Consider the following 21359-nt stretch of genomic DNA (forward strand, 5'->3'; position numbering starts at 1 on the left):
TTATTTGTGGAACATAGGCGAATGAGTACATTCCAGCAGATGGTATTAGAGAAAGCTGAATTAATGTGATCAGCTGGAATATCAACTTCCTTTGAGTTCAGATAAATCACGAATGCAGAGACATATCAACTGCAAGCTCCTTCCATCAAGTTGCTCTGTTTCTTTTATGATTGATTAAAAATACTTCATAGCGTGTACAAACTATTTCACAAAAACTATTTTGTTCCAGAAACCCTAAAGAAAAAGACTCAATAACAAGAATACATCTACAAGGATTTGCCTGGAGGGGTTTACATGGAAATAATTTTTTTCTTTATGTTAAAAGACACAGTAGCTTAAAATAGCCTTAAAAACACTTTCAAAATTCTCCTGACGTGCAAGAATTGATTTCTTCCTACAAAAATCTAAATTATTTTACCTTCACTGGTACCTCCCTTTCTCCTGTCATTGTTTTTGTGCTCTTAGACTCCATAGCAATAGGCTAGGAGCACAAAGGCACCTGGCTATTGTAGACGAACTCAAAGACTACCACTTAAAAATAAACTGGCATACTAGAATCATAATTTTAAAGCAGGGTTTCTCAACCTCGGCACTACTGTCACTTTGGGCTAGATAATTCTTGGTAGAAGCTGTCCTACGCATTGTGGGATGTTTAGCAGCATCCCTGGCCTCTACTGCCAGATGCCAGTATGATCCCACTCCAGTTGTGATAACCAGAAATGTTTCCAGAAATTGTCAAATGTTACATGGAGGAAAAACTTGCCCAGGCTGAGAACTACTCATGTAAGGGATTTTATAAAGATAATTGTTCACAAAAAATTAGCGTCCACTCTGTTAAACCAAGCTTCCTTTTACAGACGTGGAAATTGAATTCTGATGAGTTTAAGTACTTGGCTAAGGTCACACATTTATGTAATTACAAGGCGGGAAGGGAACACTGGTTTAGTGTTTGTTTTATTGTACAAGGAAGAAAAGAAAATGTGGATGTAACATCAAAAGCGTAAGTAACAACAAAAAATAGATAAATAAGGCTTCATCAAAATTAAAAACTTTTGGCCATCAATAAGCACTGTCAAGGAAATTAAGAGACAACCCAGAATGGTAGGAAATATTTGCAAATTATGTATCTGATAAGAATATATAAGAAGGGCCAGGCGCGGTGGCTCATGCCTGTAATCCCAGCACTTTGGGAGGCTGAGGTGGGCAGATCACGAGGTCAGGAGTTCGAGACCAGCCTGGCCAGTATGGTGAAACCCCGTCTCTACTAAAAATACAAAAAAAAAAAAAAATAGCTGGGCATGGTGGCACATGCCTGCAGTCCCAGCTACTCGGGAGGCTGAGGCAGGAGAATTGTTTGAACCTGGCAGGCGGAGGTTGCAGTGAGCCAAGATTGTGCCAAGATTGTGCCATTGCACTCCAGCCTGGGCGACAGAGCGAGACTCCATCTCAAAAAAAAAAAAAAAAAAAAAAAAAGAATACATAAGCCGCACTTAAAACTTGACAATAAAAAGACAACCAATTAAAATGGGCAAAGAGTTTGAATAGATATTTCTCCAAAGGAGATAAACATACATACAATAATCACATGAAAAGATGCTCACCATTGTTAATCACTAGGGAAATGCAAATGAAAACCACAATGAGGTACCACTTCATAGCCACTAGGAGGGCTATAATTTCAAAATAAAAAAAAAGATAATAAGTGAGGATGTGAAGAAATTGAAACTCCTGTGCATTGCTGGGGTAAATGTAAAATGGTGGCCATTTTGGAAAACAGTCTGGCAATCCTTTAAAATGCTAAACATAGAGTTACTATATGATCCAACAATTCCACACCTAGATATATACCCAAAAGAAAATAGATGTTCATACAAAAACACGCACAAGAATGTTCATAGTAGCATTATTCCTAATAGTCAAAAAGTAGAAACAACCCAAATGTCCATCAATGGAGGGATAAACAAAATGTGATATATATCCATACAATTGAAATATATTCACCATAAAAGAAATGAAATGCTGATACATGCTAAAACATGTATGAACTTCACAAACATCATGGTAAGTGAAAGAAGCCAAATACAGGTCACATATTGTATGATTCCACTTATTTGTAATGTCCAGAATAGGCAAATCCACAGAAACAGAAAGTAGATTAGTGGTTGTGAGAGGGTGGAAGAGGGGGGGATGAGAATAAACTGATAATGAATATGGAGTTTCTTTTGTGGGTGGTGGTGGGGAGGTGATGGAAGTGTTCTGGAATTAAGATAGTGGTGATGATTTCACAGCCTTATGACATACTAAAAACCACTGATTTTTTCTTTTCTTTTCTTTTCTTTTCTTTTTTTTTTTGAGATGGAGTCTCGCTCTGTTGCCCAGGCTGGAGTGCAATGGGTGGTCTCGGCTCACGGTAACCTCCGCCTCCTGGGTTCAAGCGATTCTCCTGCCTCAGCCGCCTGAGTAGCTGGGATTACAGGCATGCACCACCACACCTGGCTAATTTTTGTACTTTTTGGAGAGAAGGGGTTTCATCACGTTGGTTAGTTAGGCTGGTCTCAAACTCCTGACCTCAACTGATAAGCCCGCCTTGGCCTCCCAAAGTGCTGGGATTACAGGCGTGAACCACTGCACCCGGCCAAACCACTGAATTACATACATTACAATGGTAAATTTTATGGTATGTAAATTATCTCGATAAAAATTAATCACATTAATAAATAGATGTCTAAGAAAGACAGGATGGAAGTAAAATTGTAACTCAAAAGGGAAAAAACAATGTGAAAAGGCATCACATATTCAGGCCCTGATACTAATAAGCTACACGATGTTTGGCAAGTAACATGAAAAGAGGCAAGTAGCAGAGGAAAGAAAGAAGGCTAATGCTTGTATATATTTTATTAGTGGTCAAATCTCTGATTTGGTAAACAGTCACCAAGATCTGGGTGGACTGTTAGATTATCAGTCTAATGGGTTGTTTAGATGCTGAGTGCTGCCATTAGGAATCCTCAGTAAAAGTTTATTAAGATGGAGGGAAAAAAACCACTGGTTACTTGTGTTTGTATTTCTTCTTTGTTCTGATAATGACAGCTACTCTTTAACGGAACTCTACTACGTACCAGGTGTTTTAAATATTATCTAGTCTTAAATACATACTTTGTAATCTTTATAGAAAACCTGCAAAGTAGGTATTATTTGTTCCATTTTATACATGAAATTTAGGTTCAGGTAGGCTAAGTGACATACCCAAAGCTACACAGCTTCTTAAGTAACACAACCACAACCACTTAGGATTGTTTGGCATTAGCCTCTATGTTCATTTTCACTATCATGATGCCCCCCAAATAGAGCTGCCAGATAAAATACAGGCTTCTCAGTTAAATTTAAATTTCAGATAAACTGTGAATACTTTTATCAGTAGAAGTATGTCTCACATAATATTTGGAACATACTTAAATAGAAAAAAATCATGTAATATTTAGGATATATTGATACTAAAAAATTATCCATTATCTGAAATTCAGCTTCAACTGGGAATCCTCCTATATTTTCATTTGATAAATCTGGCAGTCCAATTCCCAAGACTGTGTTGATTTTTTATAAGCATCCTTTGATAGAGTAAGATCATCTAATAAAGACAGTAGAAATGATTACAAAAAGAAATGCCCAAATCAAAACCACATTTTGAAAATAGAAATGTTGATATAGATTATGATAGGCATTATATTGTACATGAACTTGAATCATGCTATTTCTGTAGCATTCTCCATATATTTATTATTTCTGGAAAATATGTTAAAACTGAAAAAAGAGTTCATATAAAAATCAAACTGATACAATTTGCGATAGAAGAAAATAAGGCAAGAGATTAAATTTTTATATGAGAGGGAGGCTTGCAACAGGCACTGCTAAAACAACATGAATGTAGATCTAGTAAAGGATAAAGCAGAACAAGTAATAGGTCTATCAGTTTATATCTGAAATGTTTCAGGAATAGATTTAACTACAAAACAATCACAATTTGTAATGGCATGTGTAATCTTTAAGAGGCCAAAACAGAATTTAAAAAATCATTTCTGTGGTCCGGCATTATTGACAGTAAATGAAAACATCTACAAAGGCATATATTTTTCAAGCAACACAGACTAGAAAAAGATTCTGGTCCTGATGTCACTGGTGCTGTTTTCATGAAAAGGCCTCATGCTGAAAAGAATAACATATTCCTCTTGGTGTTTTTACTTGGCTCTGGCTTTAGGAAATTAGGGATAGAAAATACATGCTTGTTTAATTCTCTTTCCTTAGGAAATAATTTTAAAAGAGAAAGGGAAATCTTAAAGATAGTTTCATATCAATAATCTTTAGTTTTTAAGACATTGTTTAATCCTTCTAAAAATGTAAAAGCTGGTGAGGAAAAAAATTATTCTGAGGGATGGGATGTATTCTCATCATCCTAATTCTTACAAAATAAAAATCAAATAATCAAAAGAACGAAAGCAGTAGGAGCAATTTAAGGTCAGGTTAAGAAAATCCCCTAAATAATTGACTGTGATTAACATTACTTTGTACTTGTCAAGCCTCGCTAAACATTTTAAAACACTAACTCATAAGTACTTAAACGTCATTCTCAAGTAAGCATTAATCATTATTTCTCAAGGTTGGAAATGCCAACTGATTAGATTCTGTCATTGTACGGGACAGTGTTCTGTTAAAAGGATGCTAATTGAAAAAGTGTTTTGGTACTAACCTCATACAAGATAAGAAATATGTTTACAGCCGGGTGCAGTGGCTCACGCCTGTAATCCCAGCACTTTGGGAGGCTGAGGAGGGCGGATCATGAGGTCAGGAGATCAAGACTATCCTGGCTAACACAGTGAAACCCCGTCTCTACTAAAAATACAAAAAAAAAAAAATAGCCGGGCGAGGTGGCAGGTGCCTGCAGTCCCAGCTACTCGGGAGGCTGAGGCAGGAGAATGGCGTGAACCTGGGAGGCGGAGCTTGCAGTGAGCCGAGATGGCGCCACTGTACTCCAGCCTGGGAGACAGAGTGAGACTCCGTTTCAAAAAAAAAAAAGAAATATGTTTACAGAAAAAAGTCTCAGTTTTACTGGCATATCTATTTGTAAGAGTTGGTAAAAGGTACAAAAGGAGTAAAATGTAAAGAAAAATATATCTAGGATTTACTACAAAATATTCACCAACCTAATTTTAAATCTCTCGCTGAAACCTCCAATGCCTTACTGAAAAAAAAAAGTGAATAAATTACAAATCTTATTTCCCTTGCTATGCATAATTACCAAATAAGATCTACAGACTAAAATGTCATATGCAAAAAAAAAAAAAAAAAGAAATTCATGTAAATGCTAAGACCTCTCATTTATTTCAATTAAGCTTAAGAAATGGATGAAACTGATTCAGAAAATTCCAAGGAACCCAGATGCCAGCCTCATTCAGGTCAGGTCTACATGAAGCAAGCATCTTCCAACCTTGCCTTGATATTTGAAAACATAAACCACCACTACCACCACCACCACCACCATCACAGCAAACAATTTCTTACTACCATTGCTTCTATTGGCTTCCTATTTCAGAGCTGACTGCTGAAGTACTTTACAAGCACCATGAGATCACTGAAAGCTGAAGGCATATTTCAGGGACAGAGAAATAAAACAATTAGTAGTAAGGATCCCAGAGTCAGAAAAATCTGGTTTCAAATCAAAGCTCCATCACTTATCCTAAAAACCGTGTGACCTTGAACAAGTTAGTTCATGTCTTTGAGCTTGAGTTTCCACATCTGCAGAATCGAGATACTACTTAAATCACAGGATTGTTAAACAGATTAAGTGAAATAATGCTTATATAAAACACTTAAGACAGAGTCTGGTACAGAGGAAATGCTCATTATATAGTAGCTGTGATTATCATGTATAACAGAAACATCTAAAAGTTTGAACAGTAAGAATTCAATCACTGACAGACAAATGACCACATCTGTTTTCAATGACTTATTTTGCAAACCCCCTTTCTCCTTTTTTTGGGAAGTTATGAGGACATAATCTATGACTGGAAATATACAACCCGATACTATCCACCCTCATTAACTGCACTGAATATGATTTTCAACTGTACCATATTATTGGCATCTAAGGTAATTTTACAATTCCATATATATCACTGTAACTTGGCACTCATGAACAGAAAAAGAAAACTAGGAATGTATTCATTTCTCTTTTGAGTTCTGGATCATTCTGGTTACCCGTGTGAATATAGTTGGCAAGACTTTCAGTTCATTACAGTATCAGAAGTTGTATAATAGTAGAGTCACATAACCATAAAATTATGTAAATTAGAAATGTCCTGGTGAACAAATTGGTAACTCTGGCGCCAGAGGAATACCGTGATCACACTGAGGAGTATTTCTTCATTCATCAAGGGTGTTGGAAGGATTTGAAAATGATACTGAGAAAAATGATTTGGCAATGATATAAAGAAACCTGGTATGTATTATATTAAAAATCTTTTTATACACTAAATATGAGTCACTGAGATAGCAGTTTTAATGAAAACTCAACAAAATAGGGGAAATTCCACATTTTGCTTTAGAGTCAGGGTCTCCCTCTGTCACCAGGCTGTAGTGCAGTGGTACAATCTTAGCTTACTGCAACCTCGAATTCCTAGGCTCAAGAGATCCTCCTGCTTCAACCTCTCAAGTAGCTGGGACTATAGGTGTGAGCTGCCATGCCTGGCAAAGTTTCTTTCTTTTCTTTCTTTTTGCTTTCCTTTCTTTCCTTTCCTTCCTTTCCTTCCTTCCTTTCTTCCTTTCTTCCTTTCTACAGATGGAGCCTAGCTATGTTGCTCAGGCTGGTCTTGAAGTCAAGTGATCCTCCTGCCTTGGCCTCCCAAAGTGCTGAGATTACAGACTTGAACCATCAAGCCCAGCTAAACTTTTTTTGTGTGTTTTTTTTGTTTGTTTTTTTTTTTGAGACAGAGTCTCACTCTGTCACCCAGGCTGGAGTGCAGTGGCCTGATCTCAGCTCACTGCACACTCTGCCTCCTGGGTTCAAGCGATTCTCCCGCCCCTACTCGAGCCTCTCGAGTAGCTGGGATTACAGGCGTGTGACACCACGCCCGAATAATTTTTGTATTTTTTGTAGAGACGGGGTTTCACCATGTTGGCCAGGCTGGTCTCAAACTCCTGACCTCAAGTGATCCTCCCGCCTTGGCCTCCCAAAGTGCTGGGATTGTAGGTGTGTGCCACTGTGCCCAGCCAAGCCCAGCTAATTTTTAAATATTTTTCACATTTTCAATCTTGAACTCTCTGAGCAACTGTATCTTTCTTAGCTTTAATTCAGACTATGCTTTTAGAGATTTTTTTTTTTTTAACTTCTCTGGTTTTTTTTGCTAGACACTGAAGAATTTTTAAATTATTTATTTCAGTCACCTCTTTTAAAAATAAGACATTTAAAATTTATATTAAATAACCCCTGACCAGAATAACATCCATTTCCATATTCCCTAGGTAAGTATAATTCTAATTTTATGCATCTTGATAAGAGTTTTAAAAAATTTCTTACCTGTAATTTTATGCCCAGAGTAAAAATAATGGGAAATTGTCCTCATTATATGGATCATTTTAAGTCGGGATCCATAGTCCAAACTTTCTAATGAACACAGGATGGCCTTGAGGGGTTGGGAGATCTAGTTTAAATCCAAGCTCCTCTAGAGACTATAGTGCTTTATGCCCTTGGGCCATTTACTTAACTGCACTAACCCTCTTTTCCCGATCTGTGAAATATAGTCATGCATCTCATAATGACATTTAGTACAACAGATGGGACCACATATATGAAGGCAGTCCCATAAGATTATAACAGAACTGATAAATTCCTTTCACCTAGTGAGGTCACAGCCATCATAATGTCAGAGCCCAACACATTACTCATGTACTTATGGTGATGCTGGTATAAACAAACCTACTGCGTTACCAGTCCTATAAAAGTAGAGTGCATACAATGATGTACAATACACAGTACTTGATACGGATAATAAATGACTATGTTACTGGTTTACGTATTTGCTATACTATACTTTCTACCATTTAGAGTGTACACTTACTTATAACAAGTTAACTGTAAAATGGCCTCGGGCAGGTCTTTCAGGTCCTCCAGAAGAAGGCATTCTTATCACACAAGATGACAGCTCCATGTGTGTTATTGCCCCTGAAGATTTCCAGTGGGATAAGACATGGAGATGGAAGACAATGATATTGATGATCCTGACCCTGTGTAGTCCGAGGCTAATGTGTGTGCTTGTGTCTGATGAGAGCAACTTCCAATCTTCTAAGCTGCATTCATGTTAAGTGCCCTAATACAGGTGTACCATTTTTATTTTTTATATAGTATTTTTATTGTTCCTCTTCCGTTTAGATGTTCAGATACACAAATACTTACCAATGTGTTACATACTGTATTCTGTACAGTAACATGCTGCCCAGGTTTGTAGTCGAGGAACAATAGGCTATACTGTATAGTCTAAATGTGTAGTAGCCCATAGCATCTAGCTTCGTGTAGGGACACTCTATCATGTTCATACAAAAATGAAATCACCCAACAATGCATTTTTCAGACTGTATCCCTCTCATGAAGCAACACATGATTGTACTTGTACTTCACAGTGTTGGTTTGCGATTTAATGAGGAATCACATATAAAGCTATTAATAACAGTGCTTGGCACATAAAACATGTTCAATAAATGGTGGTGGTTATTGTGATACTATTCCACATTTGGGCAATACAAAGGTCCCATGCTTTTCAAGGTCTGTACTCCATTTCCTCCAACCCAGGAGCATGTCCACATGTGTGCGTGCACACTGGGGAGAAGGAGGATTCTTTTTGATATGAAAATCTTGCAATATCAGGTAACAGTTTGAAGAAACAAAACACCCACACACTCTTAAGCCACCAACTTTGAACAGATAATAGGACTTGTCTTTCTGTGCCAAGAGAAAAAAGACAGAGATAGAAAGAACAACGGGAGGTTTTGGGGGAAAATTCTTGGTGTTAGGATATCATATTTGCCAAATCTAAGAAATAATAAAGATCATATACTAATGTGCTATTTTGACTAATAAAGAAATTCATGCATCATTCTACTCAAGTTTCAACATGCCTTACAGGACTGTAGCAAAAACTGAGGTTTGAAGGTTCCTGGGGAAAGGTAGTGAATTTGGGGGGGTGGGAATTAATGTTGTTGTTGTTGTTTTCTAACATCTCTAGTTCTGTTACCTCACTGAGAAAATAAGCACACAGTCCAATATAAGACCAATTGCTTTGGAAATTACGAGTTTAATTTTATTTCTTTAGGGAACATTTGTCTTAGAATGAGGGATTCACTTAGTCTGCCTCAATGTTTATGGAAGGACCAGGAGAATTAGCCCACACTTGGTTCCCTACCCTAGACCTTGCTAAGCTTTTTTATACTTTTCCCATCTTTACTGACAGGAGGCTGTTAGCTGTGTTGGAACATCATTACTGAGGGATTTCAAATAGGAGATAGGATGAAAGGCGGAAACTTTTTGCTTATTGGTGGGGTTCTCATTTCATTCCAATCATAACAGGAGGCAAAATAGGTAGCAATGGACAGGTTGTCCAGACCAGTGAACGAGGTAGGGTTATAGCAGCAGTTTCCTTTCCTGTCCCAAAGATGTCCTGAACATGACAATGAAACAGCAAAGGCAATCCTAGATGCAATAACTTTTCATCATTTTACCAAAAAGTTTTTTCTTTTTAAAAGTTCTCCTTCTCTTTTCCTCTACTTCATACAGTTAACATATTCTGTGCTTGAATTGTTTTGGCTACTACTGACACTTTTTTTTCTTTCTTTCTTTCTTTTTTTTGTTTTTGAGATGGAGTTTCGCTCTTGTCGCCCAGGCTGGAGTGCTATGGCACGATCTTGGCTCACTGCAACCTCCGCCTCCCAGATTCAAGCAATTCTCCTGCCTTAGCCTCCCGAGTAGCTGGGATTGCAGGTGCCCACCACGACGCCCAGCTAATTTTTGTATTTTTAGTAGAGATGGAGTTTCACCATGTTGGTCAGGCTGGTCTCAAACTCCTGACCTCAGGTGATTCACTCACCTCAACCTCCCAAAGTGCTGGGATTTACAGGCGTGAGCTACCACACCCGGCCTATACTATTGACACTTTTGTTGCACTGGCCTGGAACCAAAGAGAAAAGAGGTGATAGGAAACACAGATCCCAATGTATGTTACCTCTAACTGATTTGTAGCTTGGGCTGTGGTCCTTATTTGTTATTATAGTAAAGGTGGGTGAAAACCTTAAAGAATATCAAAAGTAAAGCAGGACTCATATAGTTGTACAGGTCTTTTTCACTCCCATTTGAGAATGATCACATCAGGTTACAAATGGGAAGATACAGTGTGAGCCAAGATGAGTTTTTCAACATCTGAACAAGGAATTGAACAACCTGATCATTAGAGAAAAAGACCTACATAAGATGGTGGAAATGGTTCTTTAGAATTTTCAGCTGCAACTGAAGACAAATTAAGGCTTTCCATTAACGAAAGGAAGGAAGCCTACTCTTTAATTAACACCCAACAACATTAGATATTCCTTTTCTATAGTTTCACTGCGTTTAAAGGGCATATTGGATTGAAGGAGTCATGACAAATGCTCAGGGCAAAGAATTTTCAGCTGCAGTAACTAGACTCTGAGAGTCCGTACCTCTGAAGATTTTATCAGCACTATAATACTGCTAAACTTTTTCTTTCCCAGCGATTTCCACTTATTATGGTACAAGTGACCTTTAAAGTTCCTCTTATGAAAGATCTCATAAATACTTCATCAACCAATCAACTATGATTGCAACAGAGAAGAAGAACTTCTTTCTCACTGGGGTAATTGAAACCTTGATTAGCTTGCTCAAGTAGTTAGGTGCCTCAGTAACAGAAACTGAACAAATGTATTGATACTGTAGTTAGACAGGGATCAAAGGCATGCTTATTACCTGTGTAAATATGGTATGAATCACAGAAGTATAACAGACCATAGGTAATCTGCTAAACTAAACGAAATAGAAATTTTTTCCCTCTTTGATTCCTGAGGTACTATGTTCATTTCTTCTTATAGACAGCATTGCATTCCCTCTATATCCTTTCTAGACTATACTTCCCTGTCCCACCTTTAATTTTCACCTTCCCCTAAAGCCCTGTCCTCATCTCTGTCCCTTCTTTTTTTTCTGGCAGTGAGGCCATCTATTCCGACTCATAGTTGAAAAAAAAATGGCGCTTCCAATACCATATAAAGCCTTATGTGATCTGACCTCCTACTACCTCTTTCTGTCTTCATCTCTTCCTCAGCTATTCTCTTCCAGCCCTCGTTGGTCTCCCTCGCTCCTTATCTTTACATTTGCGTTCCTTCTGCTCTTAAGTATCTCCCTCAGGCCGGGTGCGGTGGCTCATGCCTGTAATCCCAGCACTTTGGGAGGCTGAGGCGGGAGGATCACCTGAGGTCGGGAGTTCGAGACCAGCCGGACCACCATCTCTACTAAAAATACAAAATTAGCTGGGCGTGGTGGCACATGCCTGTAATCCCAGCTACACAGGAGGCTGAGGCAGGAGAATCTCTTGAACCTGGGAGGCAGAGGTTGCGGTGAGCCGAGATCGCACCACTGCACTCCAGCCTGGGCAACGAGAGCGAAACTTCGTCTCAAAAAAAAAAAAAAGTATCTCCCTCAAGTCTCTGCTTGAATGTCTGCCTTATGAGTGAGGCCTTCCCTGACCACCTTAAAAAATAACCCCCTAACAAACTTCCTAATTCTTTCTTCCCTATTGTAGTCTTCATAACACAAAAGGTCAAAATCTAGTTAAACTTTAGATACTCTTTCCATATTCTAAGAATTAGCAGCTGGAGCTAGTTGATTTACATAATAATCGTTTTCAGCCCGGGAGTTTTCAAAACATTAAATTACCAAGAACGTCTCCACACATAGTTCCCTACGCACCTCATATTTCTTTATTGTAGAAAATCTTAGCAGCCTTGAAGAAAACATTATCCACTTCGAATGGTAAGTGTCTTTCTAATCATCTATAGGTTATGGTTCACTGACATCTACATTTATTTTCTTAAAAATGCCAGTGCTTTGCATTTCAGAGACCCGATATCCATGACATTTGTCACACTGACATAGCTCAATATTCCGCTGAGGAAATTCACTTGTGTAGAGATTAGTGTTTACATAGAGCCTCCAAGGTTAAAAGAAAAGAAGTGTTCTAATTTTGAAAATGAGGCATTTGTTTTGAATGAGATACTTGCAGGATCCACACACAGTGTTACACAGCTTTTCTTTTTTTTGTTTTGTTTTGAGACGGAGTTTCGCTCTTGTTGCCCAGGCTGGAGTACAGTGGCGGAATCTCAGCTCACCGCAACCTCTGCCTCCTGGGTTCAAGCAATTCTCCTGCCTCAGCCTCCTGAGTAGCTGGGACTACAGGCGCGTGACACCACGCCCAGCTAATTTTTTTTGTAGTTCTTTAGTAGAGACAGGGTTTCTCCATGTTGGTCAGGCTGGATCCACCCACCTTGGCCTCCCAAAGTGCTGGGATTACAGGCCTGAGCCATCACGCCCGGCCTTACACAGCTTTTCTAGTAATCTTTTGGTTTCAGACAAAACCCTCTCAGGTTCAGTGCATGGTTTATACAAAAAGTTCCTTGAGTTTATTTGCATAGGTGACTCCCTTTTGGCAGAGGGGAGAATCATAGGAGAAACTGCCGTGCTGCAGGTGAGGGAGCCAGCTGAAGTGAATTCAAGTATGTGTTCACTGAAGTAGCCCTCTTGTATTCAGCAAAACCAGCTTATTGTTCAGCCTCCTTAGGAAACAAATAAAAAATTAATGTAGCTTTCACATGCGCTACATATCTGTAGGTTTGACAGACAAACAGATCTCTGCACACCAGCATGGTGGTGAAGAGAATCTCAAAGGTAAATTATTAAAAACAAGAAGAAAGAAAAAAGACTGTTATGTGCAAATCTCCTTGGATATTAAAGTTGCAGTTGGTTACAAAGCGGTCACGCACCGATAATGAAGGCTGGCTGTGATCCCCAAGGCCTTTTAAAATTTGCCTTACAACTGCAGAAACATGTGATCTGAAGTTGCGGTAAAAACTGTCTCTCCCGTCACAGTCCATTAGAATGCTGAACTCTGATTAGCTAGAAGTTAATCTGCAATCTGCAGCAAGGAAAAGGTTTTCTAATGCTGCAGGTTTCTGCAGACATATTTTTCTTAGTAGGTATTTGAGAATATTTCTCTCCATCTGGTAAGGATAAACAACTGAGCTCAATATGCCAACGTAGACCTCTGTTGATTAAAATCTACGAAGCGCTTTAAGTGACTATAGGAAATTATAATTTTTTTGAACCAAAGGAACAGAATGAAATTCTAAAGAGACTGGTAACAATATTTTAAAGAAAAACATATTGGGGAGGTATGGGTGGAGGGAAATGACAAAACAGGTGGTATGTGACAGGTCTGAGATCTGAGTTTACTGCCTTAATACTGTCACCATCTTAGAAGATGGGAGAGGCAGCACAATCAATAAGGTTTTTGATGAGACCAATTTAGGTGGTGGCAAAAGCACCTTAGAGACTTGGATAAGAATATCAAATTACCTTGACAAGTAGAATTATAGACTCACAGAACAGGAAGGGCTCTAGAGAAATGCTTGCTCTCATTTTCTGCCTGTGGATAGGGTTCCATGACCTCCCTCAGGAACCTCTTCTGATACTTAACCTCCTCGAAAAGGAAATACTTCCTTATGCCTCACTAAAAGCTGTCAGGTTTTTAAGCCCACATCTTGTCTACTGGCCTCTGTGAAATAGAAACTTGGTCAATAGCTTCCTTAAAACTATTTCATGAAGGTGTAGCTTGTCCCCAGGAACCGCCATATTGCCTGAGTTCCACAAAGTTGAAGCTAATCCCTAAATGCAACGCAGGTGAATTTCTTAGCTTGTAGAGTATGGGGGGAAGGATGGGATCCAAGAGACCCTTGGGAAAAACTGTTGGGACTTCAAATTAAGCCAATCAATACCATTTTCTGAACAATAACTTTCTCATAGAGACTAATTTGCCTAAATTGAATAATGTTTATGCTTTCTTCTGGGTCTTCTCTACTTGTTAGATATTATTTTTAAATTACAGACTTCTCCATCCTCACTTGCCTCCCCAAAAAGAAGAGGACAAAGCTGGAAACAATACTCTAAGAGATGTACTATCCAACATCTATCAGTTTTTCATGCTCTAAATCTTCTAAACTATTATAGCATTTGTTTTGTAACATTTTCAATTGCAACTGTAAAGTTAGAAGATTGGTTCCAATATATCTGCTGAATCCTGTCCTACAAATAGCCACCTTTGGAAGTCCTAAACTTGTGTTGGTGAGGGCTATTACACTGTAATTGAAACTCCTCGTTCTGAATTAACCTCTGAATCAAATGAAATTAGTCTCATTATTTTATATTCACAATGTTTTTGAGCAGATATTTTGTTACTCAGTTTGATCATGTATCTTATTGATAAAACTTGGCTTGATGTAACTTCTGGCTATTTCTAAAAATCAAGTGCACCCTCGGATTACAAAGATTAGTACTCCTGGAAAGACCTAAAGCACATGCTGCATAACTCTTAGGGAAATCCAAAATAAGGGTTTCCAAAATATTTAGGGTAATATCATTATCCTCAATTAAGATAACAAGAAGCTTAAAATTTCTTTGACTTTACACATTTCTGATTTGTTTTCTTCAAAAAACAATTACACTTCATATACTGCTAATTCATGGTTAGTACTATACTGTTCCACTAAAAATCAAGAATCTTTTTCCAGTGAATTTATGTATGTTCTTGTCTGCATGCTAGCTGCTTGGTGCCCTTAATTTACATCTTACTAATTCCTGAGTTTGATCCTATTTCTGAGGGAACATACACAGCCAATAAAATTCTTTTTTTAATGAAGTGTTAGAAATCTCTCTGGACATACTTCCATTGAAAATTTATCTATCCTTTCTTTGGGTGATGAGAGGGACAGGGAAAGGAAGAAGAGGGCAAGGAAGCAATAAAGGTAAGAAAAAAGTAGGCCGATTAACATCCAGTGGACTTATGCCTTCACTGAGAAGTAGAACGCATTCATTCATTCATTATCTAGCATGCACTGTCACATACTGTTCTAGTCCCTGGGGAATCAATAATAAGCATCAAAAACAAGCCTCTTTCACTCATGGCTCTTAGGGGTCATCAAAAGCAGCACTAGAGGGTTAGTCTACTTTTGCTCTATCTCCCAGACCCACTTGGAGCGCTGTCTTACTATCAGTTAAAATCGTACTTTAAAGTCTAGTTCCTATTTTTTTCAATCATTGAGAATGACTGTCACATGGGAGGGAATAAATCCTAGTGAACAGAGAGATTTATTTTGCAGTACAGGGAACAGATTCTTTCAGAGAAGTAGATTAAGATGGTTTTGCTCAATTTGCTTTTCACAAAGCCATCTTGATTGCCAGTCAGAACCTTGTGCTTTTCTAAGTAGAAAGTGATTGTGTGATGATTTGTTGTCCTATCTTCCAAGATATTGACAGCAAGATGTCCTTTCAGTAATTATGAGGTAGCGCCTTTCCCTTTATTGATGTTGTCTGGATACTCAGGGTAATCTTTATATGTAGAGAAATATAACATCAAAAATGAATGGAAACCGAGCAACACAAATAAAAAAAGGAGCCCTGATGAGGCGTGGAAAAGTATGAAAACAGAGCACTTAGGGGTCACAGTGGTCCTTAAATTAACCTCACGCCACCACGTAATATTGCTGTTAAGGGCAATGAAGTTTTCGTTAAAATAGAGCAAGCATAACGTTAAACCTCTCCTCCCTCAGATTAAATTGGAGACTTCAAGGGCTGCTTCACTAACCATCACTACAAGATGCACTCACCCTATTTTATATATAATGTTAATATATCCATTACATATTTAACATGCATTCAGATATTCATAGATATCCTTTATGCACATTTGCTTCAGTGTTGGCTTAGTTTAACAGCCTCTGAAAGGGTAGACTCTAGCCGGGCACGGTGGCTCATGCCTGTAATCCCAGCACTCTGGGAGGCTGAGGCAGGTGGACCACCTGAGGTCGGAAGTTCGAGACCAGCCTGACCAACATGGATAAATCTTGTCTCTAATAAAAATACAAAAATTAGCCAGGCATGGTGGTGCATGCTCGTAATCCCAGCTGCTCGGGAGGCTGAGGCAGGAGTATCGCTTGAACCTGGGGGGCGGAGGTTGTGCAGTGAGCCAAGATCATGCCATTGCACTCCAGCCTGGGCAACAAGAGTGAAACTTCGTCTCAAAAAAACAAAACAAAACAAAACAAAAAAAACCGGTAGACTTTGTGTTGCTTCAGGTGGATATTCTATTCAAGTACGCACCCTTAACTATAAGCCTAATATAGCACCTAATACAAAGGAGGCATGCAATAACTATTTCTTACTTAATGAAGACAGTGATGATTAATTTAGTGTAAATACCAGACCAGCATGCATATGCGACAGCAATATCTTACTTGGGTTTATACTTTTTGACAGTTTGGCCTTTTTAAAGAGCTGTGTTAGTTTATGGGCTGAACGACTCAAAGGGCAGAGACAGATACACCACGAAGCTAATGAGCAAAAGCATTAGGACTTCTCACTTGCATGGGAGGGGTACTGGCAATGTGCTCACCTGGCCATGTGTTTTGCTAAAATTTGAAAATAAAAAAAAAATTTCTTTTAAAAAAATAATCCTTTTCTTAAATGGCTGCTCCCAAAATATATAAAATCCAGCCTCACAAATCTGGATCCTCCTCTGTTTAAAGAATATGTAAAAACCTGATGTCTGATGAAGAATAAAAGAAGTGCTGAAAGTTTGGGAAATGCCAAACCATGAACAAAAGATAATTAAGCTCAGGAAGACTGAATTAAGGGATATAACTATATCCATGGACATGAAGTGGATATGTATTTAAAGGACAAGTCTTATTAGATACCTTCCAGAGTTTCGGAAGTCAAAATAATAGGACCTACACTTAAATTTTAAAAAGAGAAACTCTGATAATCAAAAAGAAGTTTACATTAAGGATAGCAAAGCAATGGAACCAAGTCAAGTTATGAAACTACTTTCTCTAGAAAACTATTTGAAAGATTAGTCAGCTGCTGAAGGGTCAGGGAAAACTTGCCAGGAGCCTGAGTTATGAAGATAACTTACCAATAGAGGGCCGGGCGGAGTGGTTCACGCCTGTAATCCCAGCACTTTGGGAGGCCAACGTGAGGCGGACGGATCACCTGAGGTCAGGAGTTCGAAACCAGCCTGGCCAACATGGCAAAATGCCGTCTCTACTAAAAATACAAAAAAAAAAATTAGCTGGGCATGGTGGCGAGCACCTGTAATCCCAGCTACTCAGGAGGCTGAGGCAGGAGAATCACTTGAACCCAGGAGGCGAAGGTTGCAGTGAGCCGAGATCATGCCATTACACTCCAGCCTGGGCAACAGAGTGAGACTCCATCTCAAAAAAAAAAAAAAAAAAAAAAAAGATAATTTACTGATAGAGAATTCCTCAGTTTCTATCCTAGACTATTCTGGCTCTATAGGTATAGGTTTCTGAGTCATTAGTTTATAAAACAAACAAAAAAATACAACAAATACATTATTTCATATCTTTGACACCCTGAATCTTGGGTATGCTACAGCAGAGAGTCGGTCTGTAAAAATATCTGAAAACAAGATAGCGTGGATCATGTCAAAATTGGGTTTGAATGGGATAGAGGTCGGAACCAGAGATATTCTGCTTTACAATCCTCTTTTCCAAACTAGAAATAATGGCACTGTTATATAGTAGTGATTGCATTCTGGGAAGTGAGCCATTCCATCTGTACATGAGTATGCCAGCTACATCGCACAATGTAAAACATCTCACTTATGATTATATCCCTGATCATGACCTAGATTTAGCCAAATATCACTGCTTACTTACTGATGGGAATATCCTTTCCTTACTATGCTAATGATCTACTGCCCTTTCCTTTATCTCCCTCCTCCCTGGGTACTATCCCATTATTTATAGAGTTTTCTGGCTTCATCATGAATCTTCTGCTTAAGTTGCCTTATTTATTGGTATAAAGGGATTTTTTTCCATTAGGCTTGACATGTTGGACAAATAACTTATAAGAGGATTTAGGGCATTTACAGACACATTGAATTTTATTTCCTATACAAAACTTTGCAATAATAAATGTCATGTGTTAGACTTGACTTCTTTCAATGTAAATTTCTGTATGCCCTTTTGACTCATGGATACTCTAGTACAATGAAATCTGTGTTACTTTTTGCATATTGTGCTTATACTTAAGCACTCATAAAAATAAAATATGTCACTATAATATACTTAAGAAATTTAAAATGACAAATGTTATCCCATGAAACTTATAATTATTTCACTTTTTAAAAGTATAGCAACTCCCCAAAAAGAGAAGTTGGAATTTTTAATTCTTTCTTCAAAGGATCTTTGAAGATAGTAAGACTTAGAGAAAGTAAAAAGATCAGGTATGTTTGAAGAATAGTCCTTCTCTAATGATTTTTATCATAAAGAGAAAAAAAAATCAGTGACATAAGCAGGTGTCTGCTGGCTATGGATAAATAATGAAGATGTAAATGGTCCTAGTTAATCATAGTGAACCGTAAATCACAAAGTAATGCTGACAAATGAGAGGTTGATGCTAGAAGTGTACAAATAAAACGGAGTAAACATGAGGTACTTCCTGTGCCTATTATTAGCTCTGCTCAAGAATTAAACCAGGAAAATATAGCTCACTTTGGGATTTCACAACTTTGATGGAGTGAAAGTAGACAAATTTAAGTACTTGAGTCAAATATTTGCTAAATCAATGTTGGCGAAGAGTAAAAGGAGTCATTAAAATAATGAAAGATCTTGAAAAGGTGGCAGAGAGAAAGAGAAAGAGAGAGGCAGAGAGAGAAACAGCTAGAAAGCTTTGAACATTAATCTAAAAGACCATTTATTATTAGATTTCTAGAACAGTAGGAACATGATTACCAATTACAAACATGGTTACCATCAATAAATATTTGCTGGTTACTTTTATGTGCCACACACTCCATTGTGTAATGAAAATTCAAAGATAAGTGAGACACATTTACTGTAAAGGAATTCACAGCACAAACAAGGCAGGTCTGCACACCACCAATTAGCTGAATGTTACAACAGCCACATTAACAATATGATATGAGCGCCGGGTGCAGTGGCTCACACCAGCACTTTGGGAGGCTGAGGCAGGCAGAACACTTCAGGCCGGGAGTTTGAGACCAGCCTGGTCAACATGGTGAAACCCCCGTCTCTACTAAAAATACAAAAATTAGCTGGGCATGGTGGTGTGCACCTGTAGTCCCAGCTACTTGGGAGGCTGGGGCAGCAGAATTGAACCCAGGAGGTGGAAATAGCGGTGAGCCGAGATTGTACCACTGCACCCCAGCCTGGGCAGCAGAGCGAGACTCCATCACAGAACAAAAAAAAAAAAAAGAAAAGAAAAAAGAAAGAAAAAGAAAAATATGATGAGCATACCAAATAGGGGATAATTAATTTTCCCTGGAGTTCAGCAGGGGGTATTAGGAAAGACATAACAGAGAAAGTAGCCACTAAATGGAGTTTTGAAGGTTGAAAACAATTTCACCAGGTAGAAGGGAGACTGTGAGTGTGATTGTATTCCAATCAGAGAAAAAGGGTAGTGGCTGGGGAGAGTTAGATTACCAAGGGTTTACAAATGCTAGTTTAGACTTTACTGTCACCCATGGAAGGCCACTGAAGGTTTCTGAGGTGAATATCCCAGTGAGAGCTACGTTTTAGAAAAAAGTATCTGGCAGCAGCATACAGTTTAAAGAGTGCTAAGACTAAGCTCAGGAGAACAAAAAGATTACTGCAGTAGTCCATGGGAAGGAGAGAGGACAAACACTGAAACTTGGTCAGTTAAAGTGAGGATAAAAGTAAGATGTATTTTTTTCTTTGCTGAGCCTTAATATAGAGCATGCAAACAAGGGTGCTTTGGTAAGATTCTGATAGGGAAATCATAAAAAACAGATATAGACTCTTGAGTTTTAACTGCATAAGCTGGATAAGAAATGGAGACTGAACAGATGTAAATAGCGAGGGAAAAGAAGATATCAAGTTGTACCATCAACCAAAGAGAATATGGGAGAAAGCTGAAAAGGATGTAATGAGTTCCATTTTGAATATGCTGAGTTTGAGGTAGTTGTGGCAAATCTAGTTAGAGGCATCCAACAGAAAATAAACTTGGGTCTAGAGCTGAAGAATAAAATCACAACTCAGGAAAGTGTAGAAGGCATTGGAACAGATATGAACGACCCAGGAAAAAAAAAAATGCAGGACCAAAGGTAGACCTCTGGAAATGCTTTATTTAAGATTGAAGGAAGGGATCCAAAAAAAAAAAAAAAAACAGGAGATACTTCTACTGAAAATCAAAACCAAGAAATCCTGCCTTCATTATGACAAAGGATTATTCTAGTGATCAGGCTGTATATGTACCATACCATAAGGTGGAGTAGGGAGGAAATCTGGAGTATAAAACATTTCTTTAGTACCTACTATACTATAAGGCACTAATTGTCTTTTGTCTCCCTGGATGAGTAAGTGAAATCAGGATTACAAGCTGAGTACGGCTTGGGTTTCACACTGTAAGCTTGGGGTAACCCCCTGTAGACATCCTGCTAAGCCTACAAGGTGAGTATAGTATTTCTGTCTCAGGGACAATATATAAAAAAGTAAATGTCACCTAGAAAGAAAGGGGAAACCGAAGCTGAGTTGATACTACATCTCTGCCAGTGAAACTCCTGAGTTTCCAGCCTCTCAAAAGCCAGGGTGGGCTGGATCGAACTCTTGGGTTGCCTGAATTCTCTGATTTATGTCGAAGGGGAGGCCACTCCCAGGAAGATGCCAATTTGACAAAGCTGTATTATGACACCAGAACAGACAGGTTAAATTGTGAAATGTCCTTGGGAGGAGTGTGTGAGGTGCGGGGAACAATCCTGAACCCAGGAAGATTGTACAGCTACATATATGATGTTCTTTCAGAGGTACAAGAAAGGCTGTCTTTCCCTCCAATATTTTCTCTATCAGCTAGCCATGTTGCAAGAAGTTCTTGACAGCAGAATTGCTCTGCTGGATTAAGGCATTGTCCTGAATTTAAAGGGCATGTATGTAATACAGAATGAGTGACACATTAGTACTGCATTAGTTTATCAGATCAACTA

At 38.4% G+C, this 21359-nt stretch overlaps 1 protein-coding gene across 5 annotated transcripts in view; it reads right to left on the minus strand.

Annotated features, from left to right (window-relative positions):
- The window catches only part of DIAPH2 (diaphanous related formin 2), a 947390-nt gene that overhangs the window by 215824 nt on the left and 710207 nt on the right, over positions 1-21359 (minus strand). The window lies entirely within an intron of this gene.

The sequence above is a fragment of the Trachypithecus francoisi genome, unplaced genomic scaffold (genome assembly GCF_009764315.1).
Source record: "Trachypithecus francoisi isolate TF-2019V2 unplaced genomic scaffold, Tfra_2.0 Lachesis_group6, whole genome shotgun sequence".
Taxonomy (NCBI): domain Eukaryota; kingdom Metazoa; phylum Chordata; class Mammalia; order Primates; family Cercopithecidae; genus Trachypithecus; species Trachypithecus francoisi.